Source organism: Myotis yumanensis, unplaced genomic scaffold (genome assembly GCF_028538775.1).
Source record: "Myotis yumanensis isolate MYYU_CA2020_CCGP unplaced genomic scaffold, mMyoYum1.0.hap1 SCAF_14, whole genome shotgun sequence".
Taxonomy (NCBI): domain Eukaryota; kingdom Metazoa; phylum Chordata; class Mammalia; order Chiroptera; family Vespertilionidae; genus Myotis; species Myotis yumanensis.
This window is the reverse complement of record NW_027223765.1, coordinates 10,353,617-10,370,341: the sequence shown is the minus strand read 5'-3', so window position 1 is coordinate 10,370,341 and position 16,725 is coordinate 10,353,617. Positions and strand designations below refer to the sequence as shown.

General features: G+C 49.9%; 1 protein-coding gene across 1 annotated transcript in view; it reads right to left on the bottom strand.

The window, feature by feature from the left end:
- The window catches only part of DCLK3 (doublecortin like kinase 3), a 30,897-nt gene extending 14,756 nt beyond the window's left edge, over window positions 1–16,141 (bottom strand). The window contains exon 1 of the mRNA XM_070391732.1: window positions 16,077–16,141. The gene's annotated coding sequence lies outside the window, so the exon portion shown is untranslated. The remainder of the gene's footprint in view (window positions 1–16,076) is intronic.
- Window positions 16,142–16,725: the final 584 nt, after the last annotated feature.

The following is a 16,725-nucleotide window of genomic DNA, read 5'->3' as shown; positions in this document are numbered from 1 at the left end:
GGACTTTTGTGAAGAATAAATAACAAAAGGAATACAATTTACTTAGAGGACTTAACACACAGGGCATAGTAATTGGCAGCTACCAATCCTGTCTACACCATCTAATTGTATGATCACTTCATCGGTAGTAACGTAATCTATTGAAAAGGTAGAACCCCACTGTGCACAGCTTCACCTGGCCTCACAGAGCTCCTGGACAAACAACGGGGTGGGTATTTAAAGCTCTGATTGGGATTTTCTTGCCCTGGGGGGTTAAAAAAAACAGTTGACAATTTCAGTCTACATCTAGAAAGTTCTCCTCCAAAAGGTTTTTTCTCTCATTATTTTTTTTTAAAAAGGAAGAAAAGAAACCATTATTTAATGTTCAGAGCATTTTGTTCATTCTCCTTGTATTTCCAGATAAACTGAATAAATGAATAAACCAAGACTCTGTGTTTCCTGATCAACTGTACCCAGCCAGAATAAACTACAGGAGACAAAAAGCGGTTTGATTTCCATTCCTCTCCAGGTCAGGAAAGGAAACAGGAAAATGACCGAATGTGTAGAGCAGCTCGACCATGAGGGTGGGCGGGGAGTTATTCAAGTGACCCCACAGGATCCATATGTCATGTCCTACGTGTAGGAACCTGCCGCCTGTGCCTCCTTGAAAAAGAAGCTACAAGTGACTTTTGAAGAACATTTGAATTGTGGCAAAGACTCCTGTTGTGCCAGGATGGGCAACTTGACCGAGCATATTTACCCAGAACGTTTTTTTTCGTTTTTTAATTATAACATACAATCTGTTCTGCGATGATTTCCATCTAGACACAGGTGTCAGAGTAGATGACAAGTGGTGGCTGGTACTGATCTTCCCACGTGCCATAGATTTATGAGCTTAACCATCCCGCTGACAGTGGCACTATTTATGGGCATCTGTTATTCCTTTTCTTCTCGTGCTCTGTAGTCTGCCTCCGTATTTGTTGGAGAGAGTTGGTGCTGAGAGAGAGGACTCCAGGAGTCATACTAGTTTGTGTTTCCTCAATGGAAAGATTGAAGGGTGCCAAGGAAGGTGACCTTCCAATGTATGTGCGCAAAGGAACCCGTGTTCTCCTTTGTTATTCCTATGGTGCTTCTCAGAGTAAAACCCTCAATACAGCCCGGCCATGTGCTCAGTGGTTGAGCAACGACCTAGGATTCAGACGGTCATGGTTCAGAAGGTCCCGGTCAGGGCACCTGCCCAGGGTTCATGATGGAGGAGAGGGAGCAGTGTTTCAAAAGCCTGTGGGAGGCGCTGGGACCCAGGTGATGAGGTACAACAGAGTAAGCCGCACCGGCCCCAGGGCCCCGGGGGTGGGGGTGCAGCCATGTGAGGCCCTGAGGACACACTGACAGCCAGGGAACAGCAAGGGGAGGGGCCGTGAGGAGTGATACAATGACCAAGGAAGAACAGGAGCCACAGATGACATCCTGCCCTGGGGATTCCGAGGACACTGGCTGAGGTCCCGTGGGAGCAGGTGCAGCCACTGGGACTCCACGCTGGACATTAATATTAACGCGGCCTCGTTTGCTCCCAGGGCTGCCGAGGCCTTGGACATCCGGTGACCACGAAATCACAATCACAGTTCTCCCTGCTGGCTTTCCTCCAGATGGACCCTTCTTCCCACTTCTGATCATTCTGGCACATGAAGCCTCTATGCTCCCTTTTGCCCGCGTGGGCCACTGTGGGGAGCCTCTCCAGGTGCCGCCCTGGCCCTGGTGTTGTCCTCGAGACACCTGATGCTGGTTCCCTTTGCCCGAAGCTTCCCAGGGGGGGGGGGGGGGAGGAGAGAACAGCTTATCTTTCTGTCTCACCCCTGGGTTTACTGTTTCCTCCCAACACTCCCAGCTCACCCACGACCTCATCCCTGGGGGGGGTGCCGCTCAACCCTGGGGGTTCGCTGCTCATCCCTGGGGGGGGTCACCGCTCACTCAGTAAAATTCCAAGAGGGCAGGGCTCCCAGGCCAGCTGCTGTTTCCTATGCCCTGGATTTTTAATCCCCACTGTCTGTGGCAGCTGAGAGATTCACGATAACCGTGACTTGGGCCACGTTTTGCTTTTCCCGGCGCTGTCCAGGTTGGCTCTCTGGACACGCTCCTTCGGAGGGGGAGCGGTGAGGACACCCCCCTGGGGCCAGTCTGCAGCTGACTGATGCCCGCAAGACTTCACCATGTTTTCCTTTCTGTCTCCACCGACCGGTGTCACAACAACATGCAAACACTGGACTAGCTGACTATTTCCATGATCCATCCACCCCTATGGGTGAGCCTGCAGAAATCACTCAAAAAGCACTCCTCCATCTGCTGTGTGGAAAGACTGAGCCCATCTATCTCATTTCTCCATTTCCTGCCTTGGTTTGGGCAGACCTGAGACTGATGTGAAGACCTTGGGAATCTCTGAACCATGTGTCCGTGCTGGGCCCTGAAACCTCTCACCCTCACGTACCAGATGCCTATCTGAGGGGCAGGCAGACACCTCCACCACTTACTGTTGTCCAGAACAGAGGAGGCAAAGGGTCTGTGGTTTTGCATGATTTTGACTTCTGGATAAGACAACCTTCATGGCCTTGGCCGGTGGGGCTCAGTTGGTTGGAGTCATAGGGTCACCGGTTGGCTTAATTCCCGGTCAGCACCCATACACGGGTTTCAGGTTCGACCCCTGGTTGGGGCAGAGTGTACAGGAGGCAACCCATCAATGTTTGTCACATCAATCTTTCTCTCTCATATCGATGTTTCTCTCCCTCTTTCTCTCTCGCCCACTCTCTCCCCCTCTCTCTCTTTCTCTCTAAAATCAATAAAAACATATCCTCCAGTGAGGATTAAAATAAAACACAACCTTAAGGTACAACATAAAATTAAATAGCAAATAAAACTATGGGAGAAGAAATGTGTCCAAAAGATATATAGCTTTCATTCATATTCAGGAGAGAATACACATTTGAAAAACAGTGAGCCTGTTTATGTAAAATAATAATAAGGGAATATTATGAATAACTTTGTGCTCATAAATAAGACAAGTTAAATGAAATGGACGGATTCCATGAAAGATACATATTACCAAAGTTGACTCAAGGAGAAATAAATAAACTAATAGCTTCCCCTGTGCTATTTATCTGAAGTTTAGGTACACTGAGGAAGAACCTTCCATAAATATTCAAGACATGGTCATTTATATGACTGATTGGATTCATGGGGAAAATTGCTTATGTTGAAAAATATATCCTTTGTAAATATCCTTCAATAAAATTAAGGGCAGCAATCCAATCTAAGCAGGATGCAAAGGAGGATTCTAAGGAGGACCGTGTTCTAGACACAAAGGCTGAGCGAGTGAAAATCTTTGCAAGTTAGAAACGAAAGGGTCAGTAGCCCACCACCCTCAATTTTCAAATGCACCTGCAGACCAGAGAGGGTAAGCAATGAGCCCAAGGCTACACAGCTAGTTAGTAAGAACGGAAAGAGTCCTTCCGTAGATCCTCAATCTTCTTGAACAATGGCTCAGACGGGTGTAGGATGTCATTTGAATCACGAAATAAAGCAAAGCTCACAGGATCATCCAGAGGAAATGGAGCAGAACACAGGCCCATCCACGGGCATCGATACCCCAGCAAAGCAGCCTCCGTTTAGCTGTGTCCTAATTGTTAAGCCAGCCAGAACCCCAACTGGACAAAATAAAGTCACACAGTGTTCCTGCAGCTGGCCATAAACAAGTGAGCTTTTCCCCGATGTCTCCATAGTGTTCTAAAAAAACACTGATCTAAAAAAACAAACTCCCCAAAGTGTTTTAAGATTCTAAACAAAGAAGAGTGATGTTGGGGTAAAGCAGATTGTGGTGCAAACTTTTCTTCTTTTAGGAAATTCAAACTGGGCTTGGGTTTCCTCTTACTTAAAAGTAGGAGCCCAGCCAGCATGGCTCAGTGGTTGAGTGTTGAGTTGTTGAGTGTCGACCTATGAACCAGGAGGTCACAGTTTGATTCCCAGCCAGGGCACATGCCCCGGGTTGCGGACTTGATCCCCAGTAGGGGGCATACAGGAGGCAGCCAATCAATGATTCTCTCTCATCACTGATGTTTCTATCTTTCTCTCTACCTTCCTCTCTGAAATCAATTTAAAATATATGTGTATATTTTAAAAGTAGGAAAGTCATGTACCATGACCCTGGCTGTAAAAAGGCATCCAACAGGAACCCCAAAGCTCTAGCAGTGGCCCCAATACCCACCTTGAGTGCCAGAGCCACAAGGGGCCTGGCCTACATCTTAGTGTCCATGTCCTCACTGGCATGGGGCCTGCACGGCCCCCACCTGCCCAGCTCCTAGGTGGCTGTGAAGACCGTAACGAAATGATGGACATAGGGGATCTGCATGTGGGAAGCACTCACGCGTGCTGGTTAAAGCAGATCACCAACAGGGGCACCAAGGCAAGCCAGCCCCTCTGCTGAGAAGCCAATGTCAGAGGGCAGAACCCTAACATCGTCCCTCAAACAGCCCAGGCCTTCCGAGGGCCTCCTATAAGTAACAGTTTTCACAAAGACTGCTGCCTTCGGAGCCCTGAGAGGGTACACGGTGGCAGATCTGGCTTCCCCAGGAGTGGAGGTGAAGCTTTTGCCAGCTCCCTTGCGATGCTGTCTCTTAGCATTTGCCAAGAATATGTAATTGGAAGGGACGGGCTCTTCTACATAAATGGGCCTTTCTTGGGAAGATTCCAAATACACAGTCCTGGCGCCAGGCCTGGGGTGGGCTGGGCACAAAGGGTGTTGGGTGAAAGAACCCAGGAAATCCAGTTAATGCAAACAGCCTCCCCATTGAGTGCGTATCATCAGAACGTGCTGGGTGATCAAAGCAACCCTGTCCTCAGGACTTCCCATGTTCCTGCCCCAAAGCTACTCAGTAAGGAACACGCTACAGGCCAGCACAGCTGTGGCTGCTGTAGGTGCCCACCCTCAGCCCCTCACCAGGCAGCGGCCCCACCCACCAGCGCTTACGAATGCTGGCTGTTAAGGGGCCACCACTGCTCACTTATCCCAGGAATTACCCTCTGCTGGGAGCCGCCCCACCCAGGGACTGACACAGGCAATGTGCCTTCAGAGGGCAGCCCATGATCCATGACTGGTTGACGGGTACAGGGAAGGGTACAAAAGCCCAGCCCCTCACCCAAAGGCGGGACCAGCTCTGAGGTGCAATGCATGCCCCAGAGCTCCTGTGGGTACAACCACGCCCTGCTCCCCTCGCTCCCTTCTCCTGACACAGACATCCCCCCCACCCTTGCAAAATCATGTGCACAAAAATGCTACTCTGAGGTTCTGCTTCTAAGGAACCTAGATCCACACCACTGCCCAAAATTATGAAAGGCCTTTACATTTTAAAATAAGAACGAGCACTGAGTGTTCAGGAGCTTTTTTTTTTTTCAAATTCTTCAGTAGAAGCCATCCTTCCTCTCATGTTTCATTAAAAACAAACGGCCCTAACCGGTTTGGCTCAGTGGATAGAGCGTCAGCCTGCGAACTGAAGGGTCCCAGGTTCGATTCCAGCCAAGGGCATGTACCTTGGTTGCAGGCAAATCCCCAGTGGGGGGTGTGCAGGAGGCAGCTGATCGATGTTTCTCTCTCGTCAATGTTTCTGACTCTCTATCCCTCTCCCTTCCTCTCTGTCCCTCTCCCTTCCTCTCTGTAAAAAATCAATGAAATATATTTAAAAAAAAAAAAAAAAAGGTAGCCATGGCCAGTGATTACAGCATCTACCTGAGTCCTGACGGGTTGAGGCTTCAATTCCTGGTCAAAGGCATGTACCTGGGTTACAGGTTTTACCCCAGCCCTGGTCGGGGTATGTGTGGGAGGCAACCAATCTATGTGTCTCTCTCACATCAATGTTTCTCTCTCTTCCTTGCTCTCTATCTATGAATGAATGAATAGTTATGAAACAATAGACCTATTACTCTTGAATTTTTAGTGAATGGTAGTTAATTATAGGTTAAAAAAACACAGTGCCAGCCTCCAGATAGCCAGAACCCGCTGAGAATGTTTGACACTTATTGAAGGCAGCATGAAAAATATAAAACTCTCCTTTTTTCCCTCTACTTGGGATGGGCTGATATTTAAAACCCCAATCCCTCTTCTGAAGAGAGTAAAAATCCATCAAATGTATACTTTTTTCTTTATTAACATCCTCACTTAAGCCTACTTAAAGGAGCCCAGCGGTGTGGTTGAGCATGGACCCATTGTGTTTACGGCGGGAGAACACCCTGCGGGCAGGATAAAGAGACACCAGTCTGTCTCCTAACCCAGCCCTCTCCACCTCCGCACGAACACTCCTTTCTCTTCTGAAAACAGCTTCTCAAACACACCTCCTTTGTACTTGTGATGAGGAAAGTGCAACTAAAATAAAAATCACCAGGCAGCCACCTGGCTGTCTGCTGCCGTGCTTTGTACTGTAGACAAAGCCACTGGAAAAAAGCAACGAACTCATAAATGTGGCAGAGAACAAGGGAACCACAGGGGTCACCCCACTGGTTCTTGGGGAGGGGAGCTGACTTATTCTCTATTTCCCCTTAATGTGAGGGGGGATGCCTGTTTTCCTTTCACGCCACAGGACATGCTTGAAAAAGATCATCATCTTCAAGACCTACGAGAACTCTTCAGTTATGCTGTTCTTATAGAAAACAATCAGCTCCTTTGAGTTCTAAAGTAATATTAATGGCATTAAAAGAAAGGACTACACGGTCCTAATAGCCAGCACACAGCACACATGTAACCTCCTACTCAGGAGAGCCCTCATCATGAGATTTCTGGGGGATCTGCAACCCTGGGAGGTCTGCATCTGTTGACTCCCAGTTCCAGAAAGAAAAAGGAGCCCAGCCCGCATGGCTCTGTGGTTGAGCATCGACCCATGAACCAGGAGGTCACGGTTCCATTCTCAGTCAGGGCACAAGCCCAGATTGCGGTTCAATCCCCAGTAGAGGGTGTGCAGGAGGCAGCCAATCAATGATTCTCTTGCATCACTGATGTTTCTATCTCTCTCTCCCTCTCTTTTCTTCTCTGAAATCAATAAAAAAATATATATATTTTTTAAAAAGAAAAGGAAAAGGAGCTTTATCTCCATCTAGTCCACTTGGTGTCTCTCTGTTTCTTTTTTCTCTTTAAATCAACATGTCCAATGATTGGGGCTATCATAACTTGAACTCAAGGTGAGACACTGAGCAGGGCTGTGGCGGCCTTTTATTTGGTTTTCCATTAGCCAGTCTGACCTGCCAGGCCTGTCTTCAGTATCACTGAAGAACCGGCATCCTGACATTATCTTTTATTATCCAGACTCAAATATAAACATGTTCTGACCAACAAGTTTCAGCTGGCGAAGGGGAGACTATGATGTGGGGGCCAGTGATGTCTAGGACTGTCAGAGACACCTACAAGCAACGCTGAAAGTCGTAAGCGATTATGTCTCAACGAGAAAACAGGACGAACCCAAGCTGTTTGTTGTCAGGCATCTGTAACTCTGCACCTGCTGTGTGGGTGGGACCCTCTGATTCCTATGCAGCCCAACTCCTTGTATCCTTTTCTCTCCCTCCCCGGATTTATTTCAGTTCTAGAATGTCTCTATCTGTTTATTCTGCACCACCTGCAAAGACAATTAAGAGCACATGGGACGGCATGAAATAGCTTTGTATGTTTTTACTTCTAAATATCATTAGGAGGTGGACAAACTATAAAGCCAAAATTTTTAATCATCTAGATTACACTTTCCTACATAATAGCATAACCAGTTGGAAAAATACAACTTAAAAATAAGAACATGTGTAATGTCAATGTAAAAAGGATTCTTAGGAATGACGTTAGCAAAAAACGTATATGATCAACATAAGGAAAACTACAAAACTGAGAGAGGACATAGAAGATCCAATTCAATGACTGTCCATTCCAGAATGTGAAGTCCTAGTAAGCTGAACACAGCAATTCTTTCCCATTGTAATTTGTCGGTGTGATGCACTAATAGGATTGTTGAGGGAAGACAGAAGAGAAATGAGTAATGAGTAATGAACATAGTAAAATATATTACAGAGCTATAATTACAGCATCTTGGTACTTATACAAGAATAGCTGAATTTAAGTAAAAAGAAAACTGTAACCCCAAAACAGATACTTCTCGACATGAGAATCTAATGTATAATAAAAGATCATTACTGCCGGGAGCCGGTCCATCCTTGCTGCTTGACACAATCGCTGCAGAAAAGAAACATCTGCACAGCATATGTTTCAATGGACCTGGCATATATAGCATACTGTTCTTAATATGTTTGCTCCCTTTAGCACCATGTGTTTTAACCAAGGTCACCTCTCCGAGAAAGGTTGTTTCCCCAGGTGGGGATCTTTCCCTGAGGTTAGGGAGGGGATACAACCCCTTAATTAAGTGCCAGGCGGGTAGTTAAGCTACATAATCTTTATTCCCTGGAATGGAGATAAGAAACGCCCTAACCTTTGTAATAGAAATTGACAGGATTAAAATCGGCTGGTATAAATATAGATGTAACAAGACAATAATCATCAGATCCTCAGCAGACCCTCATCAGACCCTCATCAGTTCCTAACCAGAACTCCGACCAGAACTTTGACAGAGAACCTGACTAGAACCTGGCGACAGGACTTGGCTGGAGAACCTGGACAGAACCTAGAGACAGAACCTAGAGATCCTAGACAGAACCTAGACAGAACCTAGAGACAGAACCTAGGGAGAGAACATGGCAAAAGATCCTGGACAGAACCTGGCTACAGAACTTTGCTGGAGAACCTAGACAGAACATGGCAGGAGATCCTGGAGAAGCTGGATGGAGAACCTAGCGAGAGAACATGGCAACAGAACCTGGCTGGAGACCCTGGGTAGAACCTGGCAACAGAACATGTCTGGAGATCCTGGATAGAACCTGGCAAGAGAACCTGACTAGAACCTGGCGACCGAAACTGCCTGGAGAACCTAGCAAGAGAACATGGCAAGAGAACCTGACCAGAACTTGGCTGGAGATCCTGGAGAGAGAACCTCGCTATGCTGATCAACTGAACTCTGCCTCCGTGTCATTCCTTCTTCGCCGACTCCGTCCACACCTTTTGGGACCCCTGGACCTGCTGGGGTTGGACCCCAGCACATTACAAGCTCATCAGGAAGGTAAAAATAATTTTTTATTCAAGATTGAAACAATTGGTTATTAATTTGGAGATAAAATGAACTTGGATTTTTATTTCACAAGTATATGTCAAAACAATTTCATAATAATTAAAAGCCATAGCCAGCCATAGCCAGTTTGGCTCAGTGGATAGAGCAGCAGCCCAAGGACTAAAGAGTCCCGGGTTCAATTCTGATCCAGGGCACATACCTTGGTTGCAGGCTCAATTCCTGGCCCTGGTCAGGGCGTGTGCAGGAGGCAACCATTGATGTGCCTCTCTCACATCGATGTTTCTCTCTCTGTCTCTCCTTCTCCCTTCTACTCTCTCTAAAAATCAATGGGAAAATGTCCTTGGGTGAGAATAAACCAAAAAGAGCCACAGCCAAACATAAATAAATTGTACTTTAATATAAATCAAACCACTGAAGAGAGGAGAAGTTTGGAAATTAGAAACATTAAAGGAGAACACAAGTAAACAATCCCAAGAGTTCTTCTGTGTCCTACAGGACGCAGGTGTGAGAGGGGCTGACTTACATATTGGCACCCCCAAAGGGACAGACAGTGCTGATGCCATGTGTCAGGTAGGAAGGTGCCACAACCAATAAATGCCAAGAAGCTCAGTGGCTTCCATAGTAAAGCCTCTTGTTCCTGTGAATTCCACAGTAAAGCCTCTTACTCCTATGAATTCCCATGTGGACTGAGCAGCCTTCCTCCAGCTCGGATCCTCCAAGGTTGCCGAGCAGTGGGAGAGACATGATGGCAGTGCCTTGGCTCTACCTGAGAATGACACACCGTTTGGTGTGTTCAGGCCCTTGAACTAAGAGTTGCTTGGAGCATGGAGTATGCTGAGGAGGGCGTGGTCAGGGAGGCAGAGCTCAGTTCCTGAAGACGTATTAGTCAACATAGGCTCAGCTCTGCTGCGGTAACAAATCAACTTCATCATCCTAGTAATTGCCCCAAGAATGGGCCAACCATGCCCCTGCCCCAGAGAAAGTTCTCAAAAAGGGCTGCCGTGGATTGCAGGGCAACTGTCAGAACAGGGACTGTGGGCGGGGAATGAGAGCATCTGCTAAAGAAGGGGAGCACATGATATCTGGGGAGCACCAACTGTCTCTGCCTCAGCTGTAGAGACGCAAACTCCAGAGGGTTATTCTGGTTGCAGCCAATCTGAAAGCAACTCGGCATCTGGAATAAACTGAACAACCAGCTTCATGCAATCTATTCTCGCAAGGACACTCTTAAAACCAAGGCTATTGTTGCTGGGAAATCTCCTCCTCCAACCTGCCCCGAGACCCAACGATGCTTCTTGACAGGTGCCCTGGACTAGCTCATGGGTGTGGAGAGGGCTGGTGGGGAAAATGCCCTGCTACTTTGGGGGATCCCAAGATGAAAAGGCAAGTAGTATGTGGTCTCTGGGGGTGACAGGTAAGCACCTGCTTCTGAAGCGTTTATCACAAGTTCCTAAGAGATGCAGCAGGGGCACTACACATCTCCCTCAAGGTCTGCGGGGGCTCTGCCTTGAAGGTGATGCCTGTACCATGGCCAAGAGACAGGTAGAAGTCTGTCATGAGCGAGAGCAATCAGGGTCAAAGCCACTGCCAGCTCACGTGGCTTCCAACAGTTGGTGCATTAGGTTAATAATTCATACAAAGAGGAAACACCAAGTTACAGTTTAAATTATTTAATGCTGCAAACTGTAACACATGATTTCACTCTAGCGACCACAAGGATTTGTTTCCAGTTTGTAACATTTTTTAAGATTTATTTATTGATTTTTAGAGGTAGAGAGAGGAAGGGAGAGGGAAAGAGAGAAAGAAACATCTACGTGAAAGCAGAGTATCGACTGGCTGCCTCCTGCACACCCCCTACTGGGGATCAAGCTGGCAACCCGGGCATGTGCCCTGACCAGGAATCAAACCAGCAATCATTCGGTGCACGGACAAGACCCCACCAGCTGAGCCATACCAGCCAGGGCAGTTTGTGAAATTGCTGTTTGTCTGATTGGGTGACCTCGTGTTCTCTGCCCGCCACCTCCCCAGAGTGCTGAGTTTCCAAGTTCCCTGTTAGGTAATTCCCCAGAGATTATTTAACCTGCACCAGGTCTGCTGTCTCCTTGGAGAATGTTGAGCATCTGAGTCCAAAAACACCGAGTGGAAAGTTGCTTGTTGGTGCTCTTCCAAACTGAAGGCAGGCAGCCAATCTCACGTGACATACTATGACGGCTTCTAACTCAGAACCGTCCACACTTCTCTCAATGTTTTTCACTTGCTCCAAACATGTGGAACACAAAAAAGTGTCTGCTTAATTAGGCAAAAGGTCGCTAGAACCCTCTCCAGCAGGCACAACAGAAAGGCTAGCAAAGCACCTCAAATCACCCAAATGAATGCTAATGAAGTATCCCCCCAAAATAGACACCACAAAATGCAGCAGTCCCTGAGAAGTTGGTTTAGGAACGCTCGAGTCAGTGAGGAAAGATGGGGTGATGAATGTGGCTGAACACAGCTCTGGCCTTGAGCTCTCCCGTTCCTCCTGTGGACACGGGTGGTCTTCATCCTGGTCAGCGGCACCATCAACTGCCCAGATCCCCGTGACTAAGCGTCATCTCTACCTCCTCTTCTCTTCCCTCACCTCCCACATCCGGTCAATCTCCCACTCCTGTGGATTCCACCTCCAATATGCCTCTCAAATATGGCACCTTAACTACGTATTGCCTTAGAGCCCACCCTCATCACATGTGACCTGACCCATCTGTCTCCGGCCTTCCTCCCCCTCCCCTACCCACACACCTGGGCAAAGTGATGTCTCTAACCCACAAAGCGGGTCATCTCCCCTTCAGGAAACAGTCTGGTGGACTTCCACCTGTTCTCAAATTCTGGGGGAGCCTCGCACATATTCTAGGGGGCTCAGATGTTCTCTAAAATTATTTCCTGCTTGACTTTGTGCTTCCATTTTCATGATCACCTTTTTTAAGATCATCGATAGAAAATCAATGAAACGTATTCTGGATCATCCGAATGGCCACGTGATGACCAAGTGCTGCCACATTATTTCACCGTACGTATCCTTGCATTGATGATGTAGTAGGCAACAAGAAATATTTTTTTTAACTGTCACAGGCTAATAAGAAAAATAACAAATCAGACTAAATATCGAGCGAGGAAACGGCTGAGAGCATTGAGCCATCGGACAACTCAGGTGGCGTCGCACATAGCAGACCAAATTCATAAGAACCCAGACAGGATCCCTTCTGCCTAAAGGGTAACTTGAAAATAATACTTTCATTTACAATAATATCTGCTAAGAACTCTCACTTCACTAAATTCTCAGAACATGATCATGCCCATTTTATCAATGAGGAAACAGAGGCTCAGAGTGGTTGAGTACCTTGCTCAGAATCACACAGCTTTGAAGTTTCAGAGCCAAGATGTGAAGGCAGCTCTGATGGACTCAAGCGCTCTAACCCCCGAAATGACACATTACAGGGCACCCTGCCATTTACAGAGTTCTGTGAACACTCCGCCTTCGAGATCAGCCGAAGCAGCTCTGGAGGCCTCCCTATCCCTTCATACAGCCACTGAACTGGTGCTCTCTCTACTCCATCCCTGACTACACACACCACGAGGCCTCCACGTACACCACTGTCCCTGAGAGACTGCCGGTTCTCCTGGGTACGGATTTTATGGGCTTGCTCGATAATGTTGATGAGCCCATGAAAAGATTTTCCCTTTTATCATCAAACAACCCTCTGAGGTTGGCTGGACAATCATGATTAAGTTAATAAAGGTGAAGACACTGAGGTTCCCAGAGAAGTCAACGACTTGCCCCAGGAAACCAGGAAGCCTCAGATCTCTGGGGCTTTCTTCAAACCCGTGGGAGACAAAAACGTGTGTGCTTCATTGGGCAAACGGGTGCCAGAGCCCTCGCATCCCTGACTCCCAGGACAGCCGTCTTCTTCCCCACTCTCCCACTCTCCTGGTATTTCCCTCTTCTGACCTACATTACCAGGTAGCTAAAAAAAATCCTTTTCAAAGAACTCCCCCACATGCTTTACCACCAGATGGGCCAAATTTAGCCAGTAACCGGAGGCCACCAAGGAAAAGGTGGGGAAACTGACACCAAATATCATGGCCCCATGGATGCAAGAAAAGGAAACCTCATCAGGCAAGAGCCTCTGCCTACAGCAGCCCATCCAAACCCTGACACAGTGAGCCCATGTCCGGCAGAGGCCTCCTGGAAGGCCAGGCGGGTGGAGACCTGCCCACCCTCTCTGACCAGGTACCACCTCCCTGCAGTCTGTGGTGTGGTGGGTCCACTGGCCAAGACAGCCTTTTCTTCCCACTTAGTGGCTTTAGAAAGAAGCTAAGACATTAAACCAGCTCAACATTGCACCAGAAAAAAGCAAAACATGTGCCTGAAATATTCAAATATTTAGGAAAATATGGGGAGGGGGATTCCTTGAACTGGGAAAAAGAGGGATGAGAGAAGCCAAGAAATGAGATCTTAGGACAACTCAGCAACTCTGAGGCTCAGAATAGTGGGGTACCAACTTGGTTTTGCTTTTCTGAGCAGAGCGCCCAAGCACCATGCCACCCCTTCTGTTGGGCACAAAGATGAGGGGGTTCACGGGCGCCGAACCCCTCCCTGCTCATCCCGTGCCTGGGCACAGGGTGCCCTCTGCCCGGAAGGAGGCACCTTGTGGGAATGCATACAAAGGCTCTCTACGGGCCAGCACAGCTAACCCAAGATTAATGATACAGTTTTACTCAGATCCCATGGGAGAGAAATGATGTTGAGAGTGAGAGGGTCCTTTTTTTTTTTTTTGGTTTGGTTTGGTTCTCTAGAATCAGATCCTGGAATAAGAATCCCCATGAAAGTGTTTTATTAGGAAGTATCACTAGGAAAAACTGGTAGAGGAGTAAAGAAATGAGAGAAGAAAGAAAAGCAAGCCCAGCAAAGACCATGGAGGTCAACTGACACAACTCCACCATGGGTCTCTGGAGACAAAGGATGTTACGTCTCCAGTGTCCCAACCAAGGGCAAGGGAGCAGGACTATTTATACTCCAGCACCTCTCAGTCATTGGTCAGGGCTGCCCCCAGGGGAGATGTCCATTCCCAGGCACTCCTTGCTCTCAGTTCCTTCCTCCAGACAAGCTGACTCCAGCAGCCCAAGGTCATCCTCCAACGAAGAGGAGGGACTGGCAGTTGGGACCAGGGTACCGATGCGCACAAAGGTGGCAAAGGTCTCTGAGGAAATGCAGTGTAGCACGAAGCATCTTTCACAGTCCACTGTCGAATATTTCTTTTTTAAAAAATATATTTTATTGATTTTAGAGAGGAAGGGAGAGGGAGAGAGAGACAGAAACATCAATGATGAGAGAGAATCATTGATTGGCTGCCTCTTGCATGCCTCCCACTGGGGATCGAGCCTGCAACCCAGGCATGTGCCCTTGGCCGGAATCAAACCTGGGACCCTTCAGTCCGCAGGCCAAAGCTCTATCCTTTGAGCCAAACCAGCGAGGGCTGTCCAATATTTCTTTCTCCAAGTTTTGCCAAAGTGAGACTCCATCTCTGTCATTCTGAGGCCCCGTGGGGTTCTCAGGCAGGACCCTTACCAGTCTTGCACTTCCTTGAGCTCACCATCGAAGACCCTGACCCAACGACCTTTCAGACCTAAACGGGATGAGTGACAGAGCATCTTTCAGAAGTCGTGTCCTGCCTCCGTTCTTTCCCCAGTGGAGCGTTTGAGGGCACTGCCCAACGCAATCCAAATACTGAACTGAATGCTTTTCTGAGGTGGTGCTGCCAGGCAAACCCAACACCCCTTTCCTTTTTTACTTCCAGGGGACCGTTTCTTGCCATGTTGCCCCATGCCCCCACTGATTGTGACCACGATCATTCACACAACACCAGCCCAACAGATCGGCTGTGCGGGCAGTAACCGGACCAGCTTCACAGCTCCTAACAGTCACCCACACACAGGACCACCGAAGGCCAGTATCCTCCCCGAGAGCCAATGATGAAGGCAGGACCCAGCTTCGATGTGACAGCTGTCATCCCCGACGACGACCACGACACCTCAAGGAAAGGAAATGGGGCCAACAGGGAGGGGGGGAGGTAGAGGGATGACGAACTTGGGGATGAATAACAACTGAGTTCCCTCCACAACTTCTCACCCCCCACTCCCAACAGGTGGGTACTCTGAAAAGGTGTCCCCAGCAGCCTCTGCCCACCTCACAACACCGCCCCCAGAGCCAGGCGTGGAAGGCCGTGTAAATGCGCTCCTATATTTGTGGTTAATTAATGGGCCATTTCACCAACTCATTTTTTTTCCTGTTAATTCCCAAATGCTTTGCCTCTATCCTTACCTAGTTCTAAGGAGAGTTTCCTTGCCTTTAGCTGGGGTCAGCGAGCTCTGGAGACCTGGGTTCAAATCCCAGCTCCACCGCTCCGGGCCATGTGGCCTTGGGCAAGTCGGGAGTCCGGGCACCTCCGCTCTCTCGGCGGAGAAAACCGCGCTCAGGTTTGTGCAGTGGATGAAATGAGGTCAACTTCAGGGAAAGCACCGGGCAGGGTGAGACGCTCGCTCGCTCGGTAAATGTCAGCTCCCTCTTGGTGCCCTCCCCTCTGAAGTCCACCTCACCTCGCAAGATGCCCACGCGTTTCTCCGGGAGCCCCTCTGGCTGGCGAGAGAGGGGAACCAGCTCCGGACAGCGGTATTCCCGAGCAAGCGAGTTTCGGCCGGTGTAGACGCGCCGGCGCGCACACACGCACATTGCACTCCGGGCACCCCCGCGGGTCGGGCACCGCTTCCCCACCCCGCACGGAGCCGAGTCTCAAGTTCAGGAGACAGAAGCGCTCCCACCCCCCACCGAGGCGGCGTCCCCGCCCGGGTCCCCACCGGAGCCAAGGCACTTACCCGGGGCCGGCCGCGCGGGGCAGCCGGGGGCGGGCCGGGCGGGGGGCGGCGGCGGGCGCGGCGGGGGCGCTGCGGCCGGCATCGTGCGCGCTCGGCTCCGGGAGAGCGGGCTGGCGGCCGTCGCAGGGGCAGCGGCTCGACGGCCCGGCGGGCGCGGGAGGCGGGGCGCGACGGGAGCCGCCACGAGCCCGCCCGCCCTCTCTCCTCTGGGGCTCCCGCAGCCGCCCCGCGCCGCTGCGCCGGCGACTCCGGGAACGTCTCCGGGGGCGCCGGGCTTAGCAACCGCGCGCCCGCCCAGCTCCCTGCCTCTGCGCCGGGCCGGGGTGCGCGCCGCGGGGGCCCTGGGGACCGGGCGGGCCCGGCTTGGACGTGCGCTCGCACCCACCACGGCGAGCGCCTAGAGGCGTCCCGGGGGACCCCACGAAGCCCCGCCTCTCCCCGCCCGCCGGGCCCGCCTTTCCGCTCCTTCCCGGCGCGCACACCGCGGAGCCAGGCGGGGTCGGGCTTTGAACGTGCGCCTCGCCCACGCTCTCGGTGGCTGGCGGACCCAAGCCGCCCCCGGCGCCCCGGCACCCCGGCAATCCTCGCCCCTCCCGGCAGAGTCCAGACTGCCCGCTCCACTCCCTTCCTCCTACCCCGTTTCCGCCGC